Genomic DNA, 20,995 nt, shown 5'->3' with positions numbered 1-20,995 from the left:
AGGGGCAAAAAGGCATAAACAAAAATCTGAAAATCCGTTAATAGGCTTTTTTGCGCAGCATTTGGTGTGTAGGCTACAGTTCAAATAAAAATTTTGGTGTTCAACTTTGCGTTTTAAAAATACAACAACCGTTAATTTTTCGTTTTGCAAAATTATGGGTTAAAAAAGGAAAAACTAATGGACACAAAAGTAGGCCTACACTGGCCTTTTGGACAGAATACGATACATAGGCTAGTTCTTTATTAAATTCATAAAAAATAAACCATAATTACAGGAATACTGGATTCTAAACCTCAAAGAAATGCCACAATCAAGACATAGGAGCAGAAATGAGGGAGAAACACCCAGAAACTCCTCGCTATATGTGGCGTTTTAGTCGCATTACATCGGTTAATGGAAACGCCGTCATTTCGCCATAGTTTTTTATCGACATTTAGAAAAAATCTCAAAAGTTTTGCGCAAATTTGTAATGGAAACGATGATCTTTCAGGTGCAATTAAATATAAAAACTTGTTTTAGCCTATATATAATAATAGGCTATAACAATATAAAATAGTTCACTTATTTCCCTCCGTCACCATCCCTCATTTCCAGCCTTATAAGCCAACTTGATTTTGATGAGTCTAACGCTATTGATTTGTTTTAAAAATGTTTAAATCAAGCATTCTAATAGCTGCAAAGAACGCTTTAACTTAACGATCGTGAAAACTATCGATAGTTTGCCAACATACAACTATAGGCCTATAGCTAGTTGAAATATGTCATCTAACTTTTTAAACGTGCAGATGAAACTCGCGAAATGCATGTTCTCTTCTGTAAACAACGTAATTAGTGTAAAATTTGATGAAAGCAAATATATAAATATATCACGACAGGACGGGTTACCTCATCCATCAGCTGTTGTTGTATCTGATCTGATCTGAACCGCGAACATGTGACGTCACACGGGGCGGGGCAATGCGAACCTCTAAACTCCACCTGAGTCCGTTTCGCCCGATGCCTTTTAGTCTGATGCCTTTTAGTCTGAGGCTGTTTTGTCTGATGCCTTTTAGTCTGATGCCTTTTAGTCTGAGGCTGTTTTGTCTGATGCCTTTTAGTCTGATGCCTTTTAGTCTGAGGCTGTTTTGTCTGATGCCTTTTAGTCTGATGCCTTTTAGTCTGAGGCTGTTTTGTCTGATGCCTTTTAGTCTGATGCCTTTATGTCTGATGCTTTTTTGTCTGAGGCTGTTTTGTCTGACGCCGTTTCGTACGATGCCTTTATATCTGATGCCTTTTTGTCTGAGGCTGTTTCGTCTGATGCCTAATTGTACGAGACCTGACACCTGACATTGTTTTTCCTGAGACCTGAAGCTTTTCAGTCTGAGGCGCGATTCCGTTTTGTCCAATGACTGAAGCCTTTTAGTCTGAGGCATGATGCCTTGTCTTGATATGTCTGAGGTCTGAGGATGTCCTAAAATGTACACCGTAGTCTTGGCATATTAAAGTCCCTCTGTAGTCAATCATTTGATCCATTAAAACTCATCTTTGATCACCAAAATGATTTATTTAAACGTTTTTTTCCTTGAAAAAAGTCTTCATGCCTTAAAATAGCTTGAATGTAACTCTACACCCTTGCCTCATTTATTATATGCGGTTCTATGAATTAGCCCCGCCTCCACTCACTCACACCAGCTCAGAGATTCACTTGCTTGTAACCAATCTCGTTGATGTGATTGGTTACAAGGTAGTTTGTAACATCAGAAACACCAGTGATTTCACACCGCGTTTTTGAGACTGTCTTTGGTTCACTGCAGTTTTAAGGAGAAAACACTGTGCATTCGTGTTGAAGTATGAATTTGTACACGGTTTGTCTTAAAGCACATTACCCACAGGGGGACTTTAAATAAATAATCTGGTGCCAGGTTTGATTATTTATACAATGTGACATGATTGTCTGTCCAGACATTTATTATGGGGTCACTTCAGAATCTCCAGCAGCTATTAAAAATTGTGAACATAAGTCAAACTAAAGTCGCTGCCATATTTGGTTATTGACTGTGAGAGGATCAGTGTCTCGCTCAAGGGCTTGACAGTGTTGACCCTGCGGGGATCTGATCAGACAATGCCCTACCTGGTTACTAGCCTAGGGCGTTCCATTTATTTAGCAATGTGACACTTCTAATACTGTTTAAAACTGTATGCATGATTATGGGCTATAATATGTCATTTTATTCCATGGTTAGATGTGATTTCTCGCAAAGTCCTTGCTCTGCCAGCTGCCAGATAAAAAGAGTGAGTAAATTGCCAAATAACACATTTGAAATGTGAATTGTATGGAAACCCACATCAATACACCAGTATATGAGTGTGCGCTCAGTGTGAATGAGGCAATGCAAACAGCAAACTTAACCAAATGAAGGCTGCATGCAAAGATAACAGTGGACAGCAGCTCTGTTTATTTTCACCAGTTCAGTCAGGATGAGGGCAGTTAATCTGTTCCGCCAAAAATCAATAAAACCCAGAGTTCAGCTCAAATGAGCCTTCCCCCGAATGTGGCTCTGCAAAACAGTTGCTATGATGCCAGATACAGCAATTGTAAGTTGGGTTACTGTACAATATGTACGTATTTTTAGTGAGACTGAGATAGGCAGACTTTTTTTTCTTAAGTGTTATTTGGCTCATTTTTTAAGAGATCAGTTTGCCTGACTATATGTATAGTGTGATTATTATTATTATTATTCAAAAATATCAATTATTCAAAAATATATTATTACATTTTTAAACCATTTCTGGATTTCGTGATGTTTGCTCTGGACCCTGACCAGCTTCCCATATGCAATTAAGTGAAAATCATCATGGTACTGAGGACTAGCTTAATGGAAAATGTAAGTTTAATTATCTTGTGGAGCTTAAATTCTTAATAACTGTTGATTTTTTTCTTATTCTTTTCTAAACAGTCTGTAACTGTTCAGTTCTTGTGATGACAAAAAAAAAAAGCTTTGCACTCACAGGACAACTGCAAACTAAGTCAAGCGTTTTGTCGTCATTAAAGCGCCTCTGTTACGCTTTTTCAGATATTGCCTTTCATGTAGTGTGTAATATAGCTGTTTGTGAATGTGAAAAGTCTGCAAAGTTTCAAAGATCAAAATGGCTGATAAAAGGAATAGCCTAATTGTCGGCCAAAAGAAAGAACTGATTCTGAACTGCCTGAAACGAGTCGACAGTAATTGGCTGCAATGTATATTATGAGAAATTTAAAGTGGGGGTTTTTTTTTCCACTTTGCATGCATTTAAACCTAGGTAACTTTCAAAACAAAATTAGGATCCTTTAAATGGGCATAATATGGGCACTGTAACATACAATTCAAATGGAGAGAGTGGAGTAATGCATCTCCTCAAGCAGAGCTGGATACATTTAACGCTCTAAGGCATATCCAGCACTTTTATTTCAATTTCAGAGCAGTTACAGACTGTTAAAAATGTGGATTTGTTGGGTATGTGTGTTCAGTAAAATTCAGTTGGTGGGATCCTTCTGTTCTGACTCACCTACTCACTGCAGTGTACCATTATGTTCCATAAATGATTGCTCTTTAGGGCTTTGAATGTTCTGCAATGTTCTTTTTCTCATTTTCTCCAGTTTAATTAATCTTCTCACAAAGACGTATTTGAAGTTGAGCCTGTTCCATCCTTGGTTCTTTATATCGTTAAATTCATAGTATCTGTTCATGCAAAGATTCTTCAAATTCGGAAATTGTCAGACATTCTCTCTGTATTATATTGCCAGCCAAGGAACATACAGGGTGTTTGGAGCAGTCTGGCAGAAAGCAAAAGAAGAGCTTTCAGAAATTGTCTCCTTTACAGATTAAATTATGCAAATAAATGGGCTTTTCATGTTCAATTTAGTAATGTAATATAAAACTTCAAAAGGATCTGATTACACTTTTCACAGCAAAACACCTGTGACTGCTGCTAATTCCAAAATGGATGTTCATTCACATCAAAGGCAACTCATTATCCATGCAAATAAATGCTTTCAATAGCTTAAATTTTTGTACCTAGTTAATTAAATTGAGTTGTGCATTCATGGATTTGTCAAAATAAAGCGTATCAGCTATGATACAATCTCAGAAGAAGTTTTCGATTCAAAAAGGTCTTTAAAGAGTCCTTTAAATTGATGAGCAAATTCATGATGTGATCCCATGCATGTAATGCTTTTTAGTGGTTAACAAATGCTGATTGGCACATGTTCTTCCATTTCTGTTTGATTCGCAGCCCTTGCGTACTGTTATTTAATTTGGTCTATTATGTATATACAGTATATTCCTGCAAATAAAAAATTATCTTGTATATAATCATATAGCTGTGACCTCCAATATTTCAGATTCATTTATATTCGTCACGTCATCCGAATGCAGGATCTTTGTTGTGGAATTTTAATAAAAGACATGTTGTACAGCATGACATTAAAACCGCACTGACATTTTGGATATTAATGCTGTGCATGCTGTTTTGCATCATAACATACAACTCAAATGTTTCACTTTGATTACGTAACAAAATTTCACAGCTTCCACAGGGAGTCACAGTATTTGCAAAACAGAGGTTTGGACTCAGTCATCATTACAAGATCATTAAACGCTGTTTTTGTACCTCAAATATCTGATTAATCAGCCTCATTTATTCCTCAATGCTCTGCTGGTGTGCAGCGTATGAAATGTGCATGTAATGCAAAAAAATATATATATATACATCACCTATTATATTAAGTTTGGCCTATTGTTCATATATGTGCATTTGTTGGCCTCTGGGATGAGACTTTATTTTCACCATATTGCAACAATCAAGCTTTTCTGATCTAAAAATGAGTCAATCTAATGGTGAAACCAGTCAAGTTCCATTATGATCCATGCAAACCGGTGAACCTTCATAATTGAAATTGAGCAAGACCCGTTCTGAGGCCTTGATGCCAAATGCATTAGTTGCCAGGAGGCTGGACATGAGCAGACCAGAACCTTGTGGGACTATTAGACCATGGATTGGAATGATCAGTATGTGATGAGCAATTGGAAGGGGGTTAGGATTGGGCTGCTGGGAGCCACTGGGTTCATTACACCAGTTCATCTTCTGTTGTATGCTCACGTCAGCTCTTCCCCCAGAAGTCCACTCTGCTGTCCGCCCCGTTCCAGCTCCAGCCTCCCTTATCATTTTGCAGGCCTGAACGGGCCTTTCCACTACCATCGGGCACCGTGTCTGACAGCTCTGAATATGTGCGGTTCAGGCCAGACACTCAGAGAGTATCTGACCATTCCGCCCAATATCTGTTTGATTCATTGGTAAAATGGCCTAGTAACTGGTTAGGGGATGAGCAGTTCTTTATTTCCTTTTGGAGATAAATTGGTTCTCAGATGTGATCTTGTGAATGATTTTCACCTATGATCTGTTGGCCTTTGTGGATTGGGTTCAACTCAGGGCAGCAGGTAATCAATCAATTGTGAATCTGTACCCTCTGAGAAGAAGCAAGGATTGCTAAAGTTTGTTGTCAGGGATTGCAAACTCAATGAATACAAAAAGTTACAATCTAGTGCTGTCTCCCTGCGTGTCAGTCTCAGTTTTCTGTGGCCAACTGAAGAAACTGGCAATTCTTAAAGCTGAAGGGTGTCATTTCTGTGAATTGAAAAAAAATAAAAACTTTTTTTTACTGTTTTAATGGATGGATGGATACTGTAAGTAGATGGATGGATGGATACTGTAAGTGCATGGATGGACGGACGGACAGACAGATAGATAGATAGATACCCTTGCTCAGATGGTCATATGAAATATGAATGCAATTGTGTACATTATACTTGAAACGCATGTGTAGATTTTTTCACTCTTCATTTATTCTTTGTATTTCATCACTTCAAATTCATTGTTTGGGAGTAACTAACTAAAAGTAGGGTGCTTCTAACTTTTTTGTTACATTTTTTTCGCAGTGTGACAGTAGCTCAGCTGTTTTCAAACTAGTGTAGCTTTTCCGGCGTGTTGTGGTTGTTGCATGATGAAATGCTACCTTTTTTATTTAATGCCATATTGCTCAGAATAACTGAGGCAATTATCAAACTCACTCTCCAAGAAAGGCATCTCTTCCTTTTATGTGTCAAGTCTGGAAGTGTGATTCATTTTAGCGAACTGGTACGTTATAAATGAACCAGTTCGAAAACTACTTTTTAACACTACAATAAGGCTCAATTCTGCTGGAAAAAAAATGCTTATTTTATAAACTGTTGTTCATCAATTCTTGATACCTAAAATAGCTTTATGTTAGTAGTCTCTTCATTTCTTTCTCAACTCTTTCTCTCTTTGGTTCTCTCTCTCTTCATGGCTGCAGTAGGTTGGTTGTAAACTCCAAAGCACTTGTTTTGGTTTGCAACCCTGATGTGAAAAATGTTCCCTGGCTTGGCTTCTCCATGTTGAAGGCCACAGGTAATTGAAAGAATAATGTATTAATATATTTTGATACAAATCAAAACTAACGACCTACCCTCTCAGGAAATTACAGCAGTGGGATGTGGGTGTACATTAAAGGTCTGGGGCGCACTGCTGAGTGGCATTACTCAAATAGCAGCAGGTCTGGTGCAGGCTAGCAAGGGCTGTTAATAAAGGCTTGCTGACATGCTTTCCATCATTCCTAATAGAGATATTGTCATAGGCTGCCATTTCCCAGCCCAGCAGCCCCCTGAGTGAATGGATGAGGCCTGGCCAATGCCACTATCTATCCTCATCCTGGGTCATGACTCGAACGCTGCGCTGAATATCCACTACAATGCTTCAGCTCCAGACCCTCGTCTATCACAGCATAGATCAGAGAAACCGTACTAAGATGATCTGATGCACTATTGCACTTTCATATGAAGATAGCCAAGGTCATTCCATTATGCAAAAAGGGAAATAGATATAATCCTGGAAATTACCGTCTGGTCTCCATTCTTAGTTTGGCTTCAAAGAAATTTAGAGAAGATTGTGTACAAACAGATGTATCTGTATGTGTGGAAGAAGGGTTTAATTTGTGGTTTTAGAAGATCTTATTCGACTGATTCTTTAAGATTTTATAAGGAAGCAGACTGATGGAGGTAAAATGTGTGGAATGGTACCCTTGGATCTCCAAAAAGCTTTTGACACAGTGAATCATTCAATACAAATTAAGTGTCATAGGTTTTTCAAATATTTGAACTCTTGTTTAACTGGGAGAATGCAAAGGGTAGAAATTGATGTAATTCTCTCAGAGGAAACAATTTGTAATAATGGAGTTCCACAGGGAAGTGTCTTAGGCCCCCTTTTATTCCTCCTAAACATAAATGATATGCAAGCAATGTGTGACTGTAATTTGTTTTTATATGCTGATGACTCTGATTTACTGGTTTCAGACAAGGATGTCAGCAAAATACAAGTTATATTAGGTGAGGAGCTATGTAAGGTAAGAGACTGGGTCTCTGAAAATAAACTCTTCTTGCATTTAGGTAAGACAGAAGCCCTATTATTTAGGTCTAAATGTCAACTGAACAAGGTTCCTAACATGTCTATCAAGGTAGGGGATTGTGTAATATCAAAAAGAACTGTTAATTATCTCGGATGTGTCCTTGACAATGATTTAAGTGGTGCAAGTATGGCAATGAAAACTTTAGGTAAGGTTGATGCTAGAACAACATTTCTTACTAGATATGTTAGTTTTATGGATAAACCAAATTTAAAATTACTTGCATCATGTTTAGTGCAATGTAATTTTGAGTATGCATGTATTTCTTGGATGTGTGATCTGTCTCGTGTATGGTTGGACAAGTTACCGAAATTTCAAAATACATCGATAGGTTAGTTTTAGGTTTTAGTAGGTGTACACATGTTGTTGTATCCCATTTTAGACAACTTGATTGGTTACCCAAAAAGCAGAGTAGCACATTTTAAACTAAAATATAATCAATAAAGATAATCAAGATAATCAATAAAAGAGCTGCTTCATATTTTAACACATAGGTGAGAGACATGTTTATAATACTAGACAAAGTCTCATTACATTGTTTCATTTTAAAACTTTGTATGGTTGTAGGTCTTCCAAATACTCAGGGGCTCAAATGTGGAATAAGTTGCCTCTGCATATTAAAAGTATTTCAAATATGGTTGGTTTTAGTTTGAAAGTCAAAAGTTGGTTATTAGAGATTTTAGTGATACATTTGTAGTAGTGTATTGTGTGGATGTTTAATTGTGATAGTAAACTTTGCAAATGTGGAAACTTAATGTATTTTTGTATTTATAACAGTGTGCAATGCCAAAGTAACTAGGAGAGAAGTTTGAGGAGAGAAGGAGAGAAGTTTGTGCTTTACATCAAGGACCACAATGGAAACAAGTTGTGTTATCCTTGACAAATGAGTGCATTTCACTTCTTTTTTGTCTAATAAAATCAAATCAAGGGAGCAGCTCCAACAAATATGAAGCTGATATTTCTATTCATATTTCTGGTCATTAATGGTTTCATTTTCTACTTTCTACCACAGAAATCCATCCAAATATGACTGCACAGCGAGACCTTGGTGCCATGTCCTGTGAATCCTGCCTGGAATTGCTGTTTTATTGAGGCAATATTCTCTCTAAATAATAATCAGACTTTTATTGCGTCGTTCATGCTAGGAGCTGGGGGAGTTTCTTGCTCCATTGCTTTATTGTGCCCCAGTTGCTCTTTTCAACTCTGTTCTCTAGTCTGAAGAAAATACGAAAGAAAAAAAGCATTTATTTGAGCCCGTATTTATCTTTACTAACCATTTGATCAGTTGAAGCAACATGACACTGTCCCCGCACTTCCCTCCTTTGTGTTTCAACAGCCTAGCAGTAAAATCACTAATAATGAGGTGCACACTAAAAAGTTACGACGTGGTGAACACACTAACCGAACCCTGTTGTGAAAGTCTGCGCTTTGAAATATGGCTTCTATTCTGGGATCCCGCTAAACAATGTGAAAACTCCATCTCCGTTTAAGCGGTTTACTGACACTCTTGCATGGCTCGATGTGACATCTGACAGAATAATGAGTTGCTGTGTTTCTTGGGAGGTCCAGCTGGGTTCAAGGGCACATGCAATGGTCAGCCACGACTGGGACCGCGTCTCTGGCAGTGCCTGTTCCATCTCATTATCTGAAATGACAAAAACCAGCTGTAAGAAATGTGAGTAGATGACTAGCGATTAATGGTGATCTTTCTCTTCATTTTGTGGACTTGCGGAAAGGTCAAGGTTACTCCTTTCTGTCCTTTGCTTATGAAGTCGTGAGCCAGGAATACAGATGGACAAAATATCCTCATCGAAGAGGACAGGGCAATTTTCCTGCCTTGCTTGAACACATACACATACTTAGAGCAGCTTGAAGGAGACAACTTTTGTGACAAGTTCCACAATTGATTTATACGTCTTCATTTTGCCAAGCTCCCATTTTAGGTTATCTAGGAAGCAGTCCCATTTATATTCACTTTCTCTGTCACACGGTGCTTTGTTACCATTCTTATTTGCATACATTTATATAATTTTTACTCAAACATTTACAATATGGGTAACAAATAGTGGCTGGCTTGCAAGGTTGCTGTTCTGCTGATTTTTGCCCTCTATAGCCATTTAACAATTCCCTCTCTGTTTGCTGAACTGTCACGGTAAACTTTCTTCTGTCCCGTGCTTTATTGTCTTTCTCTCAGATGTCCTCTATGCTCAGGACATGCATATTCAAATAAAACCAAGACTGATTTGTTAATTAAGATTCAGTCAGAATGAATTTGTGCTGCTGGGACAAGAGAGATGACCGTGCTTACCAATTGTGTAACGAGAATTTAGAGCTCCATTTTCATCAAATGTACAAAAATTCACTATCAGAAGCTGTTGTTTCCTGAAGACATGATCCCAAAAGGGCCTATCGGGTGAAATTGGCCACATCAAAATGTAGACATGCAAAACAATTAGCATTTTTTCTGATAATGAATCGATGCCAGATGCATAAATTACTTGCTTACATTTTAATATTCTTATAAATATTGTAAGATTTAAAATTTCTAAATATATTTTTAGTAACCCATATTTATGTAAAGATATGGTTGTTGTGAGATATTTATTTGTTTGCTTGTTTGTTCTAATTGTATTGTACAGAACCAGTGCAACCAGTTTCCAATTTGATCTTAAATCTTAAATATTGAGAAATATAAAGTCACATTTTTAAATGTATATTTTTATGTAATTGTACATTATACAACACCATTATTTTTAATTGTAATAATATTTCACAATATTACTGTAATTTCTGTATTTTTGATAAAATAAAATAAATGCAGGCTTGATGAGCATAAGAGACTTCTTTCAAAAAACAGTAATGTTTCCAAACTTTTGACCAGTACTGTATTTATTCATTACAGTAATATACAGTATATATATATATATATATATATATATACAGTATATATTATACATATGTATGTACACTCACCGGCCACTTTATTAGGTACCCCATGCTAGTAACGGGTTGGACCCCCTTTTGCCTTCAGAACTGCCTCAATTCTTCGTGGCATAGATTCAACAAGGTGCTGGAAGCATTCCTCAGGGAGTTTGGTCCATATTGACATGATGGCATCACACAGTTGCCGCAGATTTGTCGGCTGCACATCCATGATGCGAATCTCCCGTTCCACCACATCCCAAAGATGCTCTATTGGGTTGAGATCTGGTGACTGTGGAGGCCATTTTAGTACAGTGAACTCATTGTAATGTTCAAGAAACCAATTTGAAATGATTAGAGCTTTGTGACATGGTGGAAGTAGCCATCAGAGGATGGGTACATGGTGGCCATAAAGGGATGGACATGGTCAGAAACAATGCTCAGGTAGGCCGTGGCATTTAAACAATGCCCAATTGGCACTAAGGGGCCTAAAGTGTGCCAGGAAAACATCCCCCACACCATTACACCACCACCACCAGCCTGCACAGTGGTAACAAGGCATGATGGTTCCATGTTCTCATTCTGTTTACGCCAAATTCTGACTCTAACATCTGAATGTCTCAACAGAAATCGAGACTCATCAGACCAGGCAACATTTTTCCAGTCTTCAACTGTTCAATTTTGGTGAGCTCTTGCAAATTGTAGCCTCTTTTTCCTATTTGTAGTGGAGATGAGTGGTAACCGGTGGAGTCTTCTGCTGTTGTAGCCCATCCGCCTCAAGGTTGTGCGTGTTGTGGCTTCACAAATGCTTTGCTGCATACCTCGGTTGTAACGAGTGGTTATTTCAGTCACTGTTGCCCTTCTATCAGCTCGAACCAGTCTGGCCATTCTCCTCTGACCTCTGGCATCAACAAGGCATTTCCGCCCACAGAACTGCCGCTCACTGGATGTTTTTTCTTTTTCGGACCATTCTCTGTAAACCCTAGAGATGGTTGTGCGTGAAAATCCCAGTAGATTAGCAGTTTCTGAAATACTCAGACCAGCCCTTCTGGCACCAACAATCATGCCACGTTCAAAGTCACTCAAATCAACTTTCTTCCCCATACTGATGCTCGGTTTGAACTGCAGGAGATTGTCTTGACCATGTCTACATGCCTAAATGCACTGAGTTGCCGCCATGTGATTGGCTGCTTAGAAATTAAGTGTTAACAAGCAGTTGGACAGGTGTACCTAATAAAATGGCCGGTGAGTGTATGTAAAGTATGTACTATTTATATATTACATTATTTATTTATTTGTTTGTTTGTTTATTATTTATTTATTTATTTATTTATTTTAGAAACAGGCTACCATATAATTTCCTCTGTTTGACTTAATTTGGTGGTTAAGTAAAGTTTTGGCAGATACTTACTATTTTTCACACTCTGAATTGCTTATTTTTTTATTAGCCGACACGGGCTAACTGGAGAGCATCATTACAAAGCACATGAATACAACTCACTTCATTTTAGAAAGCAAAAAAACAATGAATCAACAGAGTGAGCTCATTATTTGTGAAATGCAGATCTGCCATTGTATCAGACACACCCCAGGTGTCTTACTAATTTCACTGTTGACTGATTTGGCTAACCAGATTTTCTATTTTTTTCTCACTGCGAAAATCAACCATTACAAATATCACAAACAACTGAACGATCAGATCACATTCTCGACCTTAAATTAATCCACAGTGATTTCACAGAAGAAGCACATTTGTATGTCAATATCTACACAAATACTTACACATACACATCATTGGCCAAACATCTTCCCTGAGCTTTGTGAATGTCTCTCTCTTCTGGATTCTGTAGATGTGTACGTCCTTAAGCACGCCTCTTGCTTTTTGGTTGCCAAACAGAGTTGGGCTGGCTGTGGCTGACTACTATCACATTATCTCAGTAGGTGCGGGTAGGCTGGGCATGTAGGCAGCGAGGGAAAGTTACAGGACTTTGCCAGGCGGATGATAAGGGTGGTTGAAGCAACTGGCACAGTGAGGAATCATCAGTTGCCAAAGCTGGTGTTTCCAGGCAGTGCGTCCTGACAGGATTCCACAGAGCAGAGCTGAAGCAATCTATTTATATTCAAGCAAGCGAAATGTCAAGGAAATGTACTCCCCCTCCTTACATGCAAACACACATGCACCACATTTAGGGGTGAAAATGAATTCACAAATCACCCGCAGTTCCATTTTCCCAGGCAGTAAATGCGCTGGTATTGCACTGTGCTGTACATTTTAAAGTTGGGCATTGCACTGGCATTGTTTTTTGCTTAAAACAGACATTTTCTAGTGATCGTGGTAGTAATTTATCAAGTAATGGAGAACAGCCATTTGTTATTTTTTGCACTTAATTTGAAAATCAAAATTACTCACCCTCATGTTGTTCCAAACCTGTGTGTCTTGTTTTTTTCCTCTGTTTTTTTTTTTTTTTTTTTCATGAAAATCGGACTTTTTCCATGTTTAAGCGTTATAATCTGCTGCATCTACCAACCCAGTAAACGTGAAAAGTGAAACCTTTGTTTTGGTAAGCCTTTCTCTCCAAGCATGTCAAAAAATAGGCCAATCAAATTTTGCTCCCCTTCTGATGTAGGAAGGGGATCTTATTATAATATTACGGCCCCTTAATCTGGCCGTTTCCACCCACAGCGCCACCATTTGGTTTTCGCAAGCGACAACAGTGTAACCAGTTCTAACACAATGGCAAAAGTTCGATCAAAGTATGCAAACTGTTCTGTCGTTGGCTGCACAGACAAGCACAGAACACTATTTGTCCAAAAATTCACAGCAGCTGTCTTATAAAGACCTCAGGGAACTGTCAAATTGTGTAAAAGTTAAACATGACGGTAAATGCAAGTCGATGAGATGAATCAATGTAACTCCACAACAACTACATAAATGTATCCACTAACCAACGTGTCCGTCTAAAAGTTGTAACCTCTTCCTGAGTCTCTCCGTACTGGTTATTTCTGAGATTTTGGATGATTGAGATTTTGTATCCGAAGCTCGTATAAAGCATCGGCCATCTTCTGAACGTGGGCGGGGAGCAGCAGCTCATTTGCATTTAAAGGGACATACACAAAAACAGCGCGTTTTTGCTCACACCCAAAAAGGGCCAGGTATAACTGCAGACCGGAGATCTCCAAAATGGGGCGTGAACTCCAAAAGTAGGCACCACCTCCAAAATGGGGCAGGGTGTTCACGAGCAGAGACTTTTACCATTGGCTCTGGCTTCAGCCAATTGTCACAGAGCTCATGGCCAGTGGCATTCAGACTGGAGTTTACCTCCCACAAGCCACAAGAACGTTTTTACTCTATCACTAGGCTTGTTCGACTTCATGCAGCTCTGCGCTGACCGATTGGTGGCTGACTTGAAGCAGTGCATGCAGGTTAGAAATGTTGTCCGACTTGAGACAGCGTCGACTCCGCGTGACTGTGTCGTATGCCATCAAAGTGCCGCGAGAGCGTTTCGAGAGCAGCCGGAGGACTCAGCCAGCGCAGATTCTCAAGAGCAGCTGCACGAGCTCTGATGCCGACACAGCTGTTTCACGGTTGGCCGGATTCAGCGCATAACGATCACGTGTGTTTCGTGTTTATTCTCACACCTTTAGTTCCACTAAAGCTCACAAATCTGTTTTTATGACAGTAAAAGCTCTTTTCATGTAGTCGCGATGTTGTATTGTGTCATGTTTATCAAAATAAAACGGACGCCTTATTTTGGAGCTCCCACCCCATTTTGGAGTTGGTATAACTGCAGCCTGGAGATCTCCAAATGGGGGTGGGAGCTCCAAAATAGGGCGTGGTTTCCTCTCATTGGCAAATAGGCACATGACACGTATGCATGATGTTTTCCACCAATCCAGTTCAGCGCAAACTCTGCCCCAGAGCCAATTCTACAGTGCTGATTTCCTACACAATGCTATGCTACAACAAATTCTAACCCCTAAACCTACGCTACACCTGACCCTAATCTTAACCAGTGAAATAGACTGCATGGCAGTTCATAAGATTATGCGTTGTGAGATCGCCGAGCCGGGCAGATCCGTAACTCCCCAACCGGACCTCACCGAACAATGGGAGCTTATTAGTTGCACTCAGAGTCACAACTCCCCTCCTTCCCTGTGAATCTCAAGCCCCGGGACACCCCCGTTGCTTAGAAAACAGTAGGTGTGTTCGACATCAGCTGCGGCTGGATGTAACCAATCAGCGAGAGTTGCCGCATTCAGGCGGGAAGGAGCTGAAAACGGAGCCGTCGAGTCGAACACTTTCTGCTTCCCGTAGTGACAACTCGCGTGGTGTTTTCATACTTTACCACAGCTGAAGTGAAATAAATGCAATATTTGTCAAATACACAGACGTTTCAGATACGTTTCCATTTAATACTTAATGTACTGCTTAATACAGCATCTGTTTGTGAAATAAAGTTCAACATAAGCGTTTACTATTTAAATACCAATGTAGTGGGATCTACATTTTTTTTTTCCGGTTTTATTTTGATAAACATGACACACTATAACATTGCAACTGAGACGGCTCATGAAGGTAAACTCCAGTCCGAATGCCACTGGCCATGAGCTCTGTGACAATTGGCTGAAGCCAGAGCCAATGGTGAAAGTCTCTGCTCGTGAACACTCCACCCCATTTTGGAGGCTCTGCCTGCTTTTGGAGTTCACGCCCCATTTTGGAGATCTCCGGTCTGCAGTTATACCTACTTCTCAAAAGGGGCACATTTGACAAGCTATAATAAAAGATCTGAGGGGTATTTTGAGCTGTCTTCATGTCTTATCGATCTCAAGTCATTTCAACTTAAATTACATTAAACTGACTTAAAAATTAGTTATTTTATAATTCTTTTATAATTTATAAAAAAAAGTTATTATTATTTTGATGAGTTAAAGCAATGTAAAAACTCATGTTGCCATAACTTATTGATTATATAATTTATTACTCTCTTTTTTGTCATCTGCCACTGACAATATATATATATATATATATATATATATATATATATATATATATATATACACACACACACACACACAAAAATACTTCACCTGAATATTTCTGCTGACCTCGAGTCCTGGACTGAATCTCCTTAGGAGTAGAATCACGTTTGCTTCTTTGCACTGCCTGATCACTCCATGTATACAAAAAAGAAGACAAAAGCACTGCAATAAATTACACAGTGACAAGGAATCAGCAAATAAATCACCTTGGGGTGGCCTGTGCACAGAGAGTGTGATTCATTTTCCTCTCTAGAGGCGAGAACACTTAAGCAGGAACCTTCAGCACTGGAGGATGAATTGTGTCTGTTAAAATTTTGTTTGCTGGATTAAAATTTAATGTCTGCATTATCAATAAAGCACAATCTTTTTCGTTACATGGAGTAGAGTTTGCGTTATGTTACTGATGGCTTATCGGTCTCAAGGCCTGAGCATGACAACATTTATAAAATAGAAATGCTCCTAAGCTTTTGAAAAAAAATAATGCTAATATGTGCACTTCCTTTTGCATGAAAACGCAGAGGGTGTTTCAAACACGAGCCAGAATGTTGTTGTTTTGTTTTTTTTGCACTTTTTTGAAATGTGACAGTGATAAACAGTATGTTCTTCTTCATTCAGAATAGAATTCTAGTACTTCTTACTGTACTCTATACTGCCTACTGTTTATTAAAAATAACACTACTGTATTTAGAATGCAGCAATAAACATTGAAAACTTTAGTATGTTATTTTTTGTTTAGAGGGTGTGCATTATATATATAAAACATAAACAATCTTTTTCACTACCTTTGAAATGCAATACTAACAGAAGCAGTAGTTTGGTTATTTTGATATATATATATATATATATATATATATATATATATATATATATATATATATATATGGTTCAGTTGTCACACTGGAAATACACAATTAAAGACCCACTCCGATGAAAATAATGTTTTTCTAGGTGTTAACATGTTCTTGTGGCATTTTTCTGATGTTAGAGGACATATCTTGAGAAAAATCAGCTCAAAGTTGTATTTCTGAGTATTTCTACATTCAAATGGCTGTGAATCAGTAGCAGACGCTAAAATGCCGGCTAAAATCGACTGGAGTTGTCTGGGAGTTGACTGGGCGTCTCCACACGCGACGTCTTGGAGTGAAATAATGATCGGTGATCGGTGATAACTTTGATTAACTTCGATTGCTTTATGGGATTCAGTTTCCCCTGCAGACACATTCTGGCAAATATAATAGGTCATCTGTGTATTCAATGCATACAGATTTTTATTTTATTTTATTTTTTATAGTAGCTAGTAGGTCATTTTGAACAGCCATGTTTCACAGTTGCACATTTGTTACACCGGTATTTTGAATGAAGCTGCACACGTACAGTATGTTCTCGTTTGCAGTGTAAAATTCATGCATCTGTTTTACATTCGCTATTTCATATCTGGACCTTTCCTCGCTGTCAGACTGTCAGGAAGTGCATTAGATGCTCTTTTCCACGGTCTCTGTGTGATGTGTGGCGATCTAATAGCACCTGAATGCAGTTTCGCTGTGTTCACTTGACTAAGGAAGAAGCCTTTGGACATTTCCCATCCAAGACTGAGAGCTCCATGGGCGAGAGAGGTGGATGGGCCTGGAAACATGGCAGCCTGTGATCTCTTAGATGTCTCAAACACTTCAAAATTGCTTTGCCCACTTCAGACGGCCCCAGCTTTCATATATTCCCCCTAGAGTGCAGCGAGCCACAGATGCTTCAAACTGATATGTTGCTGATTGGTTTATTTCACTCCCAGAGACCATGTTCGGATAAATATGTCTGATTTGGTGAAAGAAAAAAAATGCATTGACGGACGTCTCTCCATCGTAGTTTGGTTATATAGCGATGATTTTGTTGTTTATGGTCTAGCTGTATTTAATCAGGCTTAATTAATTGACTTGCCTTGAATAAAGAGGAATAATTATGAGCTGCATGGCAAAGAGCAATGAGACCAGACACAAAACAAATTGCTCTGTTATTAACTTTACCCTTATGCATTTGTTATGCTCCACGTCCACTTGTGTCTCCGAAGGTGTTCTTGCAACTCTCTTTTTTAATTTCAAGTAAAGCACTTGACTGTAACTCTATATGACTTTGTAATAGACTATTGTTTATAATGTTTCTAAGGCACTGATTGGGTTACTCTAATTCCTAAACACTCCTCAGCGTCAGTGTTTTAGTAATACTGCAACATGGCATGAATATTAATGCATATTATTTTTTGTAAAGCTGTAAGACACAAAAACATGTAAAATTTTCTACGGAATAGTGTCATTCAGGCTATATATATTATATTGTGTTTTACTGTGTAAAGAAAATAATATGGGGTTAGAAAATATTATGAATTAGTAATAATTTTTAACAGCACATAAATTCAACTTAGCTTGGTAAACTTTCCCAGTCTTACCTGCCAATGCCAACAACAAGCCTAATACATAGACACTCTCACAAAGGCAGAGAGAACACTGAATAAATAACTATGAAAAATAAACTGCCTATCTCTCCTGGCTCAGCTGTGTGCTGCCTGGGGGCAGATGATAAATGGAAGCACTAGGCTAAAGCATCATTTGGAACCAGAAGTATCAGTGATAAACCAGTCGGGCTGGACCCCCAACAAGATACCTGGAACACCTACCTTGCATGACATCAGTACAACATCTGGGAGCAGGTCGCTGGTGTGTGCGGTTGTGTGTATGACAGAGGGCGATAGAGAAGAAGAATGTTTTTGAAACTGATCTATGCAGAAACATAAAATGTACTTGGACAGATGAAGATTTAGGGCCCTATCATACTCTTTTTTTTTTGCTAGTTTCAGCCCAATGTAGTTATCTTTTTCACGTCCTGCGCCACGTTGTTTAAATAGCAAATGCATTTGCGCCTATTTGTGCGCCCATGGGCGTGCTGGTCTGAAAATGAGGTGTGTTCAGCAAGGGGGTAATCCATCGACCGGAAGTTAAAGCCGGCCGGGTGCCGCCATGTTGTAGCAGAACTTCACTTGCGTTAGCATTTCCATTGACTCCCATTTATTTTGGCGTCACTTTGACAGCGAATAACTACATCTGAGGCGTTTAAAGACTCCATTTGTCCATTATTTATTTCTAAAGAAACACGACAATGTATAAAGTGCTCCATTACCTTCTATGTTACATTATGGCCCCGTAGAAACAGTTTTAGTAAAAATAGGCTAACGATTGCGTCATAACCACTCGACTCTCTGTCGCGCTGTACAGAAATTACCGTACAGACAGGAGGAGAAGCTCGCAGGCAATCGGGGGGACGTCCCGTCAAGGGAGAAGCCCATAGATAATGAGTCCATAAAAGCAACGGAATACTTACTCCTGCTCACTCACGCCAAAGAACTCTTTGCTCAAGTTCCCCGTCTCTGCAAGATTAACGTTGGCAATTTTCACGCACAGCTACTAGAAGATTAACGTCTGTCAGACAGGTTGCTCACGTCATCAAGCTTAGTTTGAGTCGGTTTGAGTCTGCGCTTCAGGAACGGAAGTGCTCAGAAATCGCTAAAAATGGGCTTCAACAGTCTCAACTGAGTTCCAATGAGATGGCTCTGTCCATTTCTTATACTGTCTATGGTGTTCAGGCGTATTATTGGCACGTTGTTATTTTGAGGCAACTAAAATAGACTGTGCCATTGACCAACAAAAACCTGGTCTAAAGTCTAAAGTGATAGTATTTTTTTGTATTTTTGCTATTTATAGGGCGCATTAGTAATGCGCCTCCACAACGCGCGTACACTCTGCTTATTACACACACAGGGATGCATAGTAGCACACAAACTAGCCAAATATTACAATGTAAAAGATTATTATTGTGTACATAAAGATATGGTGGAATCCGGCTTGTCCCATAGATGGTCTGCTCACGCGCTTTAACCTTGCGCACGAGCAGATCCGTTTCCTCTCTGGAGAAGCGTTTAGTCTTTCCGCTTGCAAATTCCGCCATGTACATAGCAACCCGCCATGGCGCGAGCTCAACTGACTTTTAAAGGGAATGGGAGAAGAGACTCTGATTGGTTTATTGAATGTTACGCCCAAAACACACCCATTACTCATTAAAGGGGTGGTATAATGCCCTTTTCACAAGATGTAAAATAATTATCTGATGTCCCCAGAGTGTGTATGTGAAGTTTTAGCTCAAAATACCCCACAGATATTTTTATATAGCATGTTAAAGTTGTCACTTTTTGAGGGTTAGCAAAAACGCACCGTTTTGTGTCTGGCCCTTTAAATGCAAATGAGCTGCAGCTCCCGACACAGTGGGCGGAGCTTCAAGAGTGTGTGTGTGTTAGCAGCTCCGATTACCTCACGCAGACACACGCTAAAATGTCAGAAACTGTTCTGATTTTTATGTTTAAACCGGAGTCAGACAAAGATGGAGAGACTCAGGCCCTGTCCACACGGACACGGGTATTTTTATAACCGTGACTTTTTTTACGCGGTTCGGCCGTTCGTCCACACGAAAACGCACTTAAACCGAACATTTTTGAAAACCCCTGCCAGGGTGAGGATTTTCAGAAACGCCGGTTACAGTGTTGTCGTGTAGACAGTGAAACCGGGGTTTTTGCCTTGCGACGTCAGAGTGTGCGCCGTTATCAGCTGTGTTTGACATCAGATTTGCGCTTCTGATTGGCCAACGTGGCTTTAGGGTTAAGGTTTATATCGCCGCCTGCTGGCATGGCATGCTCTTGACTGCGCTTGATTGTGTGTTTTTACGTTTTCATGTAGACGGAGACCGAGCATGTGTGGACGGGATTTTTTTTTAAAACGCTGTAGGAAAAACTCCGGTTATAAAAATACCCGTGTCCGTGTGGACATGGCCTAAGAAGAAGTGACAACATGTAGAATGCAACAGGACATCTCTGAATGGTTAGTTGATGAATTTATGTTGCTGATGTGGAGTTAACTATCTTCAATTAGCATATTCTGTCAGGTGATTGTGAGATGCACACAGAGTGACTTTCTTTTGCATGTGAAAAAACGGATCCTACAGTTTGAGCTGACTCACAAATGTGCTTGACTACAACAGCTCTTCCTCTTCTCAACATGGGGTGCTTCTCAATATCCCTCCTCGTCTCCTCGCTCCTCCGTCCTCCATCCTATGACCCGGAAACCAATCGAGCTCAGCCATCTTGAAGGACATCTCAATTCTCTAATTGCACCGCGAGGAGGCGAGGATCGAGGAGTGAGGAGGCTTCCAGAGGAGCTATGAGCTAGGATACACAGGTGTACCCTTCTCCTCCCCCTTCACATCTGTCACAATCATTTGAATTTATACTTTACTTTTGTAGTTTACATAAACCACACAACTCACATATTTCAACAAGGTATCTTGCTTTATTATTATTTATTATGAATTTCTTAAATAAAAAAACTTTAACAACATAAGGGCAGATCCTTTGAGCACTGCTGATGACGCAGTGAAGTGACGCTCGAGTGATCAAGTATTCCAATGTATAAAAAAGCTTTCATTCAATTCCTCCGTCCTCATTTTTTT

The sequence above is a fragment of the Rhinichthys klamathensis genome, unplaced genomic scaffold (assembly GCF_029890125.1).
Source record: "Rhinichthys klamathensis goyatoka isolate OS25496 unplaced genomic scaffold, OSU_Roscu_1.1 h1tg000412l_1, whole genome shotgun sequence".
Taxonomy (NCBI): Eukaryota; Metazoa; Chordata; class Actinopteri; order Cypriniformes; family Leuciscidae; genus Rhinichthys; species Rhinichthys klamathensis.
This window is presented reverse-complemented; position numbering follows the sequence as displayed.